The sequence below is a fragment of the Tasmannia lanceolata genome, unplaced genomic scaffold (assembly GCF_043159265.1).
Source record: "Tasmannia lanceolata isolate RefF3 unplaced genomic scaffold, GAP_Taslan_0.1 ptg000008l, whole genome shotgun sequence".
Lineage (NCBI taxonomy): Eukaryota > Viridiplantae > Streptophyta > Magnoliopsida > Canellales > Winteraceae > Tasmannia > Tasmannia lanceolata.
Genome location: NW_027518685.1, coordinates 2,055,817 through 2,067,231, shown reverse-complemented (window position 1 = coordinate 2,067,231; position 11,415 = coordinate 2,055,817). Strand labels below are relative to the sequence as shown.

At 37.2% G+C, this 11,415-nt stretch overlaps 1 pseudogene; it reads right to left on the bottom strand.

The window, feature by feature from the left end:
* Positions 1 to 464: 464 nt before the first annotated feature.
* Positions 465 to 3,258, bottom strand: LOC143883899 (G-type lectin S-receptor-like serine/threonine-protein kinase At2g19130 pseudogene; annotated as a pseudogene).
* Positions 3,259 to 11,415: the final 8,157 nt, after the last annotated feature.

Genomic DNA, 11,415 nt, shown 5'->3' with positions numbered 1-11,415 from the left:
CCACATCATAGAATGATCCAAACCATCCATGTGATGGAACACAGGTTGTTCCCCAAAAATCATTTCCATGGGATGATCTTAGCCCTTCGATTTATAGAGGTTTCCATAATCTGCAGTTCCACTGTAGATCAGAGGGTTGGGATCATCCCATAGAAACAATGTTTTGGGCACAACCTATTTACACTGTGGCCCATCACATGGACGGTTTGGATCATCCTATATTGTGGTCCGTACAGTACTTTTTGATATGGCTTACACCGTATAAAATCTCATAATATATCCACCCATTTTGTTTTATCTTTTCCTAAAAAAGCTTGATTCTCACCTCTTCCTTTTATGTCTTTTCTTGAAAATAGTCATTTTCATGAAAAGACAAACAAAAGGCAGTGAAACTGCTGGGAAAGTGAGTTGAAATGCCATTTCCCTACGTAAAATCAAATACCCAAGAACAGGCAGAAGAAATCTAAAGCTCAAACCATTCTGTGATCATATACATGAAGCCTCTCCTGTTCTTTTCATAAGAACCACAATAAAATCAGAAAACCATTTACATCCAAGTGAACTAATAAAGACTAAGCTACTACAAAGATTTAAAACTAATCTGAATCTCACTCACCCCAATGGAACTTGAGAAATTGAAAACCCACCATGATTCACTGCTTCTATCTCATGGAGTGAGAATTAGACAGAGGCATTCACCATAAGATAAGTACTACTTTCATCAGACGATGAATCCGAGTAAACTGTGCTCTCATAATCTTGTGCAAGTCGCCGGAGAGACGTCGGAACCTGAAGGACTTTCACTTCCAGAACTCCCTCCAGTGCTTGAATAACCTCTCCCATAGATGGCCTACAAGACTCATCCTCTTGTATGCACCAACAAGCAACTCTACATGCTCTCTCCAGTTCTTCCATGTCTGCTTTACCCTCCAACCTTTCATCTAATAAGCAGAATGTCTCTCCTTCGAATGTTTTGGAAGCAGCAACAATAGGGAAAAAATCAACAGTCCCATCCTTAGACTGTTTTGTGTTTCTCCTTCCTGATATAATTTCAAAAAACATCATTCCATAGCTATAAACATCAGCTTTTGTGGTTATAGGAGTGCCAGAAGCCCATTCTGGCGCGAGATAGCCTAAGGTTCCCCTCATGGTCGTTAGAACCCGGCTGCAATCCCTTCCGATGAGCTTTGACATACCAAAATCTGAGACCTTGGGACAAAATTCAGCATCTAATAGCACATTTTCTGGTTTGATGTCGCAATGTATGATGCAATCTCTGCATTCTTCATGAAGATAGGCTAGTCCTTTAGCAATCCCGAGTGCAATTTGGTATCTGGTCTTCCAGTCTAAAATCTCAGAATTCTTATGGAACAGATTACAAGCTAAAGAACCATTTGGCATGTAATCATAAACCAATAATCTTTCACTATCTTCGGCGCAGAACCCACGAAGGGGAACTAAATTAACATGCTGAATAAGTCCAATTGTGCTCACTTCCATTCGGAATTGCTTCTCCCCTTGCCTAAATCCTTCAAGTTTCTTCACAGCTATGGTTTTTGAATTGGGCAAAGTCCCTTTAAAAACAGAACCAAAACTTCCTGCCCCAAGTTTCTCAGAGAAATTATATGTCGCCTTCTTCAAATCCTTGTAGCTAAACATCACCAAAAACCCCTCAAGTGCTTCTGATGAACGAATTATTAATCTCCTTCTGCATTTCCAAACCAACACCAAAACAAGGCCTAAGACAACCCCTATAACTGCACCAACAATATACCAAATAATAGTTCCCTTCTTAATGCTAGTCGCCGGAAGCTCAGAACCCGCAAGCCGGAGAAAAAGATCGATTCCCTGACCATTAATTAGCTGTTGCAGATTATTTAAATCTCCTTTCCATATAGAACACTGACTAACATAAGCATAAGCAGAACAAGAACAGTCTCTCAAGCAAGCTAATCTACATTCTTTGGCATTTCCAACAACTGTTGAATAATTATCGGCATTTCGCATATTGGACATTAAAAAAAACCCATCTTCTTCTCCACTAGTAGAGCTGCTATTACTACACTGTAAAGAAGTTCTCCTCACACACTCACCAGCTTGAGCACTCAAATTCCAATCATTCGGAAACCCCGGTACGAAACCTCGCGAACATATACAAGGAGGACTACTTACATTACTGCAGATACCAAAAGCCCCACAAGGAGAAAGAACTTCACAATTATCAATAGGTTGTACCCAAGTTGAATTCCAGTCTTGTATACTTTCCGACCATGTAAATTTCATGATTCGTCCTGAAATATGCAACACAATTCTTGAAATAAAAGAACTATCATTAACAGAGTAAGTGATATAGCTCCCTGTTCCATTTTCATCGGAGATAAAATCAGCAAAACTATCAAACAGATACCAATCCCAAGTCCCCTGTGAACCTCTCAGCATAGAAAGATATTTGCCTTTTGAATCTGAGTCCAACTCAAGAGAAAAAGTCCCCAGACCAGGATCTTCTATGTTCCTCCATGCAATCAGACTAAGTTTTTCTTTTGTGATATTATTGAATCCAAGCCACCCTCCAGGTAGCCATGTATCAGTTGGGTGATCAAAACTCTGCCAAATTACATTAGAGGAATTCAACCCATCTCTCAAAACTAGATTTCCAGTGTCAAGAAGCACTGCAACAGTAGAATTGAGGGTGTTTGAGGTTAAATTTGTAGACCAAATTGAGATGTTTGAGTGATTGAGCAAGGCTAGATTGCCATCTTCTATGATTCTTAGTTCTGCTGAATTGTTGGGAAGTGGGTTTGCTCTGTTTGCTACCCAAACTATTGTTTTCTTTGAGATATTCTTATACCAGATGCCTATGTAATAATAGTTATGTGTGTTACCTGGTTTGAAGAAACCCAATTCAAACTTGCCTCCTTGAGAAGTTATCGTTTGGTTTCCAGACAGAGATTGACCTCGAGAGATGCTATTAGCTGCCATAGAAAAATGGGTTTTGAAAAGGAAGAGATAAAGAGGAATAAAGAACCATGGTCTGCTTTTGATTTCCATCTCTGCAAAAAAAAAAATGCACCGAGTGGCTTTCTATTATGAAGGAGAAGGAGAAGAAGGGATGGGGTTATTAATTTGAAGTTTAAAAGAAAGGCTCTTCTCAGAATGCAAAGCTGCCAAACTAGACTATAACGTGTTCGTAAAGTGATTAAAATACGCCTGAAAATGGCTAATTGTGATTTTTCTGGCAGGGATTACGCGGAAGGCACTTTGCCTATGCGTAGGAGTGTTGGACTTGGACAGTCGGTGGGATAAAATGACTATTTTGCCCTCGTAATTATTATTTTTCTATTAACTAATTGGGATTTGCTAGGGAGCATCACAGAAGCCATTTTGCGGGGCGGCTGTTGCATGAGAGAGCAGCCATATAGGCTCACTTTTCAACAGATTTTGTCTCGTTCATTAATTCATCTGATGTGGCTGCTCGCTCATGTAACAGCGGCCCGCGAAATGACTTCTGCGATGGTCCCTGGCAAATCCCTAACAGTTATTGGCTCTTATTCCTGAGATTAAATGCACTAATAATTCTGTATCAAGTAGCTCTCTGTATATTAGGAGAGGTAAGGAATGACCTTTCAAAATTTGAGGAATGCTTGAATCAAGGGTACCCTTGCTAAAATTAGATGAAAGGGCGCCCCATTGGCTGCACCTCACCAAAGTGCATTAATAATGGCTACAAATTCAAGAGGTGCAGCCAATGGGGCCGCCCTTTCACTTGACTTCTGCAAGGGTGCCTCTAAGTTTAGCATTCCTCTTAAAATTATCATCGTTAACTAAAGCAGGGATATATTGGTTATTTTATAAACGGATGAGGATGTTTAAACCAAATAACATTACACTAGTGTAATGTGGGTTGGGTGGCTTGTTAGGAACTAGGATGCTCCCTAACGCGCAGGTCTTCCTAGCCACAAGGTTGTCCATGTATATAAGACAGAAAGTTCAGAGATTTTATACGGTGTAAGTCCTTATAGTCCCTTATTTTTCAAAAAGTACTGTATGGACCAAACTATATGATGATCCAAACCGTCCTTATGATGGGCCATAGCTTAAATAGGTTGTGCCCAAAAAATCATTTCCATAGGATGATCCTAGACCTCCGATCATTGATGACCTACATATTAAAGAAACCTTTGAAGATCGGAGGTCTAGGATCATCTTATGGAAATGATTTTTTGGACACAACCTATTTAAGCTATATGGCCCATCATATGGACGGTTTGGATCATCATATTGGTCCGTACAGTACTTTTTGAAAAATATGGGACTAAAAGGGCTTACACCGTACAAAATCTCAGAAAGTTCATTTTATTGTTTGCTAAAAAACTACGAAATTTTAGAAAGAATTTTCCGTTCCAAACTTTTCCAGAAAATTCTGGCAATAGATGAAGAAAATAATCACATGGGCAACTTCTTAATTTCGGAAAGAAAGAGAAAGCTTCACACTTGACCATGTAGACATATCCAGCATTTTTCCTTTGTAGACGGGTAACCAAGAGCCACAAAGTCCAAGATGTCCTGGTGTCCTAAAAGAGAGGTTTTCACTTTGAAAAAGCTAACAGCTAACAGAAGAAGAAGACAAATATGTCCACTCCCAATTAATAAATTAGGAAGTTCTGGACTTTGAAAAGCTGAAAGTCTGAGCCTCAGCTTTCACATACTGTACTCTTCATTCACCAATCGGTGAGATGATTGGAAAATGAGAAACTGAGGGATAAGATCAAAACCCTCGAATCAACAAAAGAAGCAATGGAGGATAAACTTTTCTAAAAACAAATTTTCATTGATATTAATGAAAAGCTCCTTTAAAAGACTCCTAAGCAAACTTTACTTCAGATGTAAGTCCCTGTTTGTAAGTATAAAAGATTAAATAACACCTTCTCCAACAGCTTAAGCTTTTGGAGTAATTAGTTATTTCCATTGGTATTATGTCATTATGAGCAATTGCCAGGGTTCAGAACTCCTGGATATTAAAAAACCACATGTAATGGCCAACCCAAAAAAAAGAGAGGCCACATGTGTAATGTGCAAGCTCTAGATAAACGGGATTCAATCATTAGAGCCACATCCACTAAAAGACAAATGGAGAGAGCTCCGATCCCCATAAAAGCATTAAATACACATTAAAACCGTCAAAACAAGGGTCATGTCAGCCCCGTTTTTATTTTCCGAACGGAATCCCATTTTCATAGTGTTTTCCAAGGATTAAATAACACCTCCAACAACTTAAGCTTTTGCAGTAATCGGTTGTTTCACACTTTCTAAAATAGTAAAAAATAATAAAGTTACCAAAACTTGTTACCAGCCCTTAATTAAGATAATTCTAATATAATGGGACTCTAGACATCCTACAATGACTAAAAACGTGCAAGGTAAAAACTTACTACAAGGCTTTGCTTCTCTCAAATGTAAAATGCTTGTAAAACAAACTTTACACCTATATTTTCAACTTAAAATGGGCATAAAATTGGTTGAGAAATGATAAATGCCCCCTTTTCGTCACTTGGGACTCCTAGATACAGTGTGTCTATGATTGCAAAGGGGCTGATGTACTTCGCATTTGAAGGAATGAAGTGACCTGATTGCCACGTACAATCCAGCTGGGTGTCCAGAGTGATGAAAAGGGGCGCATTTATCATTTCCCAATTTGTTTTACTCACATTTTACATCAAAAGAAATAGAGCCTAAATAGTAAATTTTGACTTCAAACTAAAATTTGACTCTAAATGGGCCCTTTTGAGATGCTTCTGAATAATGAATTCTAGTTGATGGGCCACCCCTGTAGCTCTCCTCGTTCTCTTTCCAACGATATGCATTAATAGCAATTTGCGGTACTTCTACATCAGTTTCAAAGCTCCACAAATTTGCTGGCATAGCCATCGAACCAGGGCTTCACTCGGACCATAGAAATATATGTGATATACGTGAAAACCTAAGATAAGACAAATAAGAGAAGCTATGAATCTCTAAATTTATGGATATGGGTAAAAGTCCCAATGTGTTTGCTTGTTCTTTTTCTTCTTGTTAGTGTTTGATGAAAGAGGAGCACCACACTGAATGGTCTTGTGGCCAGCACTACCTTACATTCGGCACAACAGTCCGATGAATCTAGTCAATCCAATGGGCCCTAGACACATACATATCTCTAGGCTGTTAGATGTTACAGTTTGAAGAAAGAATTTTGAAACAATAAAAGTCAAGATATGGTCTGGTTTCCAAACAGGGATTCACATTAAGAAAAGATAATCAAAATTTATCCTTATTTGCTAGTAAGAATTATTCTAGTTTAATTTAATTTGCAAATAGGACATTAAGGCCTTTTCGGAAGGTATTAACAATTCCATTTCTAAAATTATGATAATCACTATTTTCAAATAATTATATATTACTTCAAAACCCATATTATTTTTAGACATATAAGGAGGCCCTCAGCTTTTAAATCAGCTTAAAGAAGAATCACATGGGCAAAGAAGTCTTTATGCCAGGCCTTGGAGAGAAGGTATATTAAGTATAAAAGATTAAATAACTCCAACAGATTAAGCTTTTGGACTAATTGGTTATTTCACATGGCCACATGAGCCGGGGAATCATGTTTAGGTCCTATAAAATAAGCTTCCACTTTGAAAGCTGATAAAAGAAGACAAAGCGTCACCTCAATGTTGAAAACTAGGAACGATTGGGCATGTGAAAAGCTGACAATCTCACGGCAACTTTCGTTACTGCGCTCATCATTCATCAATCAACGAGATAATTGGAAAAAGACTATCAATTTTGTAGTCCGCAGCACCATCAATTCCCTGGCCCATCAACGAGTGTTCTAGAGGTTTAACCTGTTTGGAATTTGTAGAAATGGACAGAAAGGACTCGGTTGAAGCCTAAATTCAATGGTTTTGGCATGGAGGCTTGTTCCATATAAATGTTGAAGTTCTAGCAAACTGTAGGATTCTAAGTGGGGGCCTTCCAAGGTATGGGACTAGGTGGGAGCCGCGGAAGCAATAAGCTAGTGTTCCAGGGGTTCTCTTCTACCATTTTGATGCAGATGAACTCTTGGAAACTCTGCTGGGATGAGGTTTGGAATTTTAAACCTTATATATATATATATATATATATATATATATATATATATATATATATATATGTGTGTGTGTGTGTGTGTGTGAGGAAAGTGAAGCTACACCACCGGTGTAGCTAACTTAGCTACACCGCCGGCTTAAAATACAATGGGCCCACATTGTTTTGGTGATCAAAAGAATTCATTTGATTGGCCCTCACATAGATAAGGTGTCCACCAAAAATCAGCTCCATAGGATCATCCCAACCCTTCAAACTGTGGAGGCAAAAATGGACAAATTTGTGAAGGTTTTTACACGTTCATTTTTGCCTCCACAAATCGTAGGGTTGGGATGATCCTATGAAGCTGATTTTTTGTGAACACCCTATCTATGTGAGGGCCAATCAAATGAATTCTTTCGATCACCAAAACAATGTGGGCCCATTGTATTTTAAGCCTGTGGTGTAGCTAAGTTAGCTACACCGGTGGTGTAGCTTCGCTTTCCTCTATATATATATATATATATATATATATATATATATATATATATATATATATATAGAGAGAGAGAGAGAGAGAGAGAGAGAAAACGGTTCCTACACATATGTGTAGAGAGTTCTCTACACACTAGCTTAAAATACAGTGAGGGCCCACATTGTTTGGGTGATCCAAGCCATCCATTTTAAAGGCCCTCACATAGATAGGGTGTCTACAAAAAATCAGATCCATAGGATCATCCCAACCTTACTATTTGTGGAGGCAAAATGGATGTTTTTAAACCTTCACAAATTAGTCCATTTTTTGCCTCCACAGTTCGAATGGTTAGGATGATCCTATGGATCTGATTTTTTGTGGACACCCTATCTATGTGAGGGCCTTAAATATGAATGGTTTGGATCACCCAAATAATGTGGCCCCCAATGTATTTTAAGCTAGTGTGTAGATAACTTATCTACACATATGTGTAGGAACCGTTTTCTCATATATATATATATATATATATATATATATATATATATATATATATATATATATATATTGTTTTGGATGATAGGGTTAAGATGATCCTATCGAGCTGATTTTCTGGGCACACCCTATCTATGTGAGGGCGCATCAAATGAATGCTTTGGATCACTCAAACATTGTGGCCCCAACTGTTATTTTAAGGTAGGGAGTAGACAAGTTATCTACTCCAGGGAGTACCTTCTCCACGTGGCATATATAGGATGGCTGTTATAGAGGGGGGGTGCCACGTGGCACACCCTCAGCTTACCACATCCAGCTTTATATATAATATATAAGTAATAGATAGATACTAGTTAGACACCCCGTGCATCCACGGGCAAGCAAAAATATTAACAGTTCTGTAAATGAATGCGCTGAAACTGTTCTAAAAGGATGCAAGTTGGAAATACAGCTAGGCCCTACAACATAGAAGAAAATAATGAAACTACCTACAAATATATTTTTTTGAATGGTTGAAACTACCTATAAATTAAAACATGAAAATCTCGGTGTAAATGCTTTTATACCATTCAGCGGATGAATTTGGCACTTTGGAGAAATCTCATTTCATGTGAGGTAGATGCTATTGTATTTCAGCAAAAAAGTTACGAAGAGAGGAAAACCCAAACGCCTACTATAACTAACCAGAATATACACATTTAAACCAAACAATTAATCAATTAAAAGCTCAATTAATAAAGAAACAATCCGAGCTAAGGCATGGAGCAATGGGGAGGACTGCCCCATTTGCTGTGGAGAACACCTAATCACTACTACTTTTGATCTTTCTCACATAAAAATCTATGTGAGCTTTTATCAACAAATGGGGTTGGGTTTGGGTTTTTTTTTTTTGAAAGATATCGGGTACAGGTTTATTCGGATGCATTTTTTAAAAGAAAGGTCAACCTGTCCCAACCGATTTTTTTTCTTTTAAAGGACAATCTGACTCAACCAAATTGCAACGCTAGTAATAGGATGCATCTCAACAGAGCCGTGAAACATATCAAAGCCTACGCAAATTGAAGTGGTCTGTAGATCATTCATCATATATATTTTCATCGGTTTCTTTAATACATACAGAAAAACCAAGTGATGGGTATTAGTTAAATGTGTGGCTTTCTGAGAACTGATCAATGTAAATTCAAGAAATTCATCATGTCAAGCCAATCAAGATCAACAAAATGGAAAAAATAGCATGTCAAACCAAATAATCCAGAATTTCAATAAGAAGCTTTTACATACCTATTTAAAAAATAGCATGTCAGTCTGTTTTTGCTAATTGTTGTCAGGGCCATGGATTATTCCAGAAACTAAGATGAATTGTTGGCTACGAATCAGTCGGAATAAAATCATGAAACATTACCTCTTCAGGAAAACTCAAATATGTTGGCATAGTCAATTTATTTTGTTAAACAGGTTTTCATGTTACCAAACCCAAGAGGTAGAGGAAAATTTTCCATTTTAAAAGAACCAAAAATGAAAAAAAAAGATGAAATTGATAACACAGAGAGCAATCATCACACATACCGCTGTGAACAGTGGGGGTGTTCATCCAAATACACTCTTAGAGAACTATCAAATTAAATGCTGATTTTCTCTATAAAAAAAAGTTAAATGCTGATTTCAAAAGGCAAGAAGCTTGTCGAACTTAAAAAGCAAGAAGTTCATCAAAAAGCAAGTTCAGCAAGAACCCTCTTCTAACTGGTTTTAATAGGGTTTTCCTGAAGAAGCATGGGGTACACGAACTGAAGCAAGAAGAATCAATTTATAATCTATAAATTTTATAATGATATCCATCTAAAGAGAAACAATTTATAATGATATCCATCTAATAATCTATAAACCCCTTTCCACCAAGTGGCTGCTGCTTCATAGAAGCAGTTGTGGCGTTGGGGGAGAAATGATTGATCATAGAAACTGGAAAGGAATGGTTAGAAGCTGGAGAAAGGCTACTGCACTTGAGAATTGCCAAGAAAAACTGTCAAAAAATATCATGAGCGAGAGCGAGATACAAAAAAATTGTAGCTTTATTACCTGATGCAAATCCCATGGGCAAGATATACTTCCAGCCCATTTGATGAAACCTCTGTGATTCTTCTCTGATCTTATCCTGCATTGAAGAGAAATTCCAAGTAGATATGAGTGAGATTTGTGGGTGCCATGGATATCCATAGTCCTTGTTTTCAAAAGGATTTTCTAAACTAATCTCTTGCAAAGTTTTTTAAGTCATTGATTAGGTCAACTGATTTGCACAAAATTGGACACCTTGAGGTTTAATATAGGTTCCAATGCGCCTTTTAATTCATTTAACTTCATAGAAACAGGTTAGAAGCTGAAACAGAGCATTTTGGTGCAACGGTATATTGGTTCGACAACGGAAAAAGAAAAAAGAAGCCCACATGGATACAATCATACATATTAACCAAAAACCTCATCCCATTAGGTGGAAAACTGCCACTATCACCACATTAAATTTATGTGTCCTGTAATTTTTGGAGAAAACTCAAGTATCAGACTTGTTGAAGGACTAAGAGAGAGAGAGAGAGGTGAATTTGTGGTTTTGATGAAATGGATGAGATGACGGTAAGAATGGAGAGTTGTACATATTGGAAAGGAAGAATGTCATTACATTTAGTCTAATCCTTATAGCATGGAAAAAAACAACTTATATCAGATTGGTGTTCAGGCAATTGGATAGCCCATTCCATAAATGTATACAATAAGCAAATGGTTTCAACTATTGTGGGAACAAACCATCTGACGCACAATATAAATTCAAAAAAAAAAAAATCATTATAGAAATCAGAAACCAGCAAAAGATTTGTTACGAACCCGATTCGGTTCGTAACGTGATTGATCTTCTTAGAGGGAAGATCAGCCTCTTGATCCACTTCGAGGGAAGGATCGGTTCTCCTTTGTACAAAAGACACAATTTTTAAGATGCTTTCTTCATTGATGAAATAGAAGATTACAATTTATTTATAAGCCATAGATCCTATTCAACTTTCCTACTTAATAAGAATCCTACCCAAATCTACTTCCTAATTAAATAATAGCTTTCTATTCTAAGAGTAGCCAATATACTAAGAGTTGTATCAAATCTCCATATCCTACTAAATATAAATAAGTACTAAAAATATTACTAGCAGCCACATTAATATTAAAAGCCAATTTAGATATAGCTAAATCCTGATTTATTCAACTCTAATTGGGACCCATCTATCTAGTCACGCATCAGGATTCTACAGATGATTCATCAAAAAATACCCAAAAAAATATAGGAAATAATCCACGAAATTATGCATAAAAAATAC